This window comes from Vigna unguiculata, unplaced genomic scaffold (assembly GCF_037176805.1).
Source record: "Vigna unguiculata cultivar grain cowpea cultivar isolate G323 ecotype 2 unplaced genomic scaffold, ASM3717680v1 ptg000222l, whole genome shotgun sequence".
Taxonomy (NCBI): domain Eukaryota; kingdom Viridiplantae; phylum Streptophyta; class Magnoliopsida; order Fabales; family Fabaceae; genus Vigna; species Vigna unguiculata.
The window spans coordinates 14,953-17,500 of NW_028196859.1; positions in this window are offsets into that span (position 1 = coordinate 14,953).

Genomic DNA, 2,548 nt, shown 5'->3' on the forward strand with positions numbered 1-2,548 from the left:
AATAAAAATATAGATATGAAGTTTTTGAGAATACTCCCCCCTTTTCTTTCTATTGAAAAATTGAAAAACAATCTTGAGACAAATCGCAACCGTTAACTATTCTTTTATGAATTATTCTTGAATATTTGAATAGAAATTTTTTTTTCTTAATGAGATCAGAAAATAAAAATTGATACATAACCAATCAATATTGCTTTTTTTTTTAACTTTGTTCATTCTAATTATAACAGCAACTTTCAATATATGTAAACCCTAGAATATCAATTTGATCTGTTACACAGATATTATCTAATCGAGTATCTTATCCATATCTATATAGATATAGAATACCAATACTATACGGTATTTTCAAGAAATTATCGTGCTTATTCTTTTTTTACAATTTTCAATAGAAAATTTGTAAAAATTCACACAACATGTTATGTGTTTGTTATCCTGAACAAATATGACTGCAATAAAGTTAGAGACAGATCTATAGCTGCAGTTAAATATATGCATGTTTCAAAAATACAAGCCTTATTACATTACACATAACATACTCTAATCATATTCTCCCCAATTCTCTCCAAAATACTTCACTTCAAAATATATCTTTTCTTGACAATTTCGAATGGATTTTTTTTTGTATCCAATTGAATTTGAATATGTAATATCATAATAATGATAGAAATGAAATGCATTTTTTTAGATTCCTAAAAAAAATATTGAAATGCCCGTAGAAATTTCCAATCCTTTTTTAGATTAGACTTTCGATTCTATCTGTTTGTTTTGTTGCAAATTCCTTCGAAGTTGAGTATCAAATTCTAATATTTCTTTCTCTTTTCATAATAGGTATTTCATACACTAAGAAATATTTGATACACGGGATTAGGTAAGATTTCATGTAATTCAGTATAAAGAATAGAAATTCCAATATTGCTAAATGGATTCATGTGATTTGATGAAGCATGACAGCAAATCGTGGAATATTTTTCGATAAAATTCACGGGGAAATTGAAAATGCTTGGGAGTGAAAATGAAGAAATGTCTACACTACCTGGATTGAATCAGATACAATTTGAAGGGTTTTGTAGGTTCATTGATCGGGGCTTAACAGAAGGGCTTTTTAAGTTTCCAAAAATTGAGGATACAGATCAAGAAATTGAATTTCAATTATTTGCCGAAACATATCAATTATTAGAACCCTTGATAAACGAAAAAGATGCTGTATATGAATCACTTACATATTCTGCTGAATTATATATATCCGCGGGATTAATTTGGAAAAGTAGTAGAGATATACAAAAACAAACTATTTTTGTTGGAAATATTCCTCTAATGAATTCTCTGGGAACTTCTATAGTAAATGGAATATACAGAATAGTAATCAATCAAATATTGCAAAGTCCTGGTATCTATTACCGTTCAGAATTGGACCCTAACGGAATTCCGGTCTATACTGGCACTATAATATCAGACTGGGGGGGTAGATTAGAATTAGAGATTGATAAAAAAGCAAGGATATGGGCTCGTGTGAGTAGGAAACAGAAAATATCTATTCTAGTTCTATCATCAGCTATGGGTTCGAATTTAAGCGAAATTCTAGAAAATGTTTGTTATCCTGAAATTTTCGTGTCTTTCCTAAATGATAAGGATAAAAAAAAAATTGGGTCAAAAGAAAATGCCATTTTGGAGTTTTATCGACAATTTGCTTGTGTTGGCGGAGATCCGGTATTTTCTGAATCTTTATGGAAAGAATTACAAAAAAAATTTTTTCAACAAAGATGTGAATTAGGAAAAATTGGTCGACGAAATATCAACCAAAAGCTTAATCTTGATATACCCCAGAACAATACATTTTTGTTACCGCGAGATATATTGACAGCTGCGGATCATTTGATTGGCATGAAATTTGGAATGGCTCTACTTGACGATATAAATCATTTGAAAAATAAACGTATTCGTTCTGTAGCAGATCTATTACAAGATCAATTTGGATTGGCCCTGGTTCGTTTAGAAAATATGGTTAGAGGAACTATATGTGGAGCAATTAGACATAAATTGATACCGACTCCTCAGAATTTGGTGACTTCAACTCCATTAACAACGACTTATGAATCTTTTTTTGGATTACACACCCATTATCTCAAGTTTTGGATCAAACTAATCCATTGACGGAAATAGTTCATGGGAGAAAATTGAGTTATTTGGGCCCTGGAGGATTGACGGGGCGAACTGCGAGTTTTCGGATACGAGATATCCACCCTAGTCACTATGGACGCATTTGTCCAATTGACACGTCTGAAGGAATCAATGTTGGACTTATTGGATCTCTAGCAATTCATGCGAGGATTGGTATTTGGGGGGCCATAGAAAGTCCATTTTTTGAAATATCCGAAAGATCAAAAAGAATACGCATGCTTTATTTATCACCAAATATAGATGAATACTATAGGGTAGCAACAGGAAATTCTTTAGCACTTACTCGAGATATTCAGGAGGAACAGATTGTTCCAGCCCGATATCGTCAAGAATTTCTTACGATTGCATGGGAACAGGTTCATCTTCG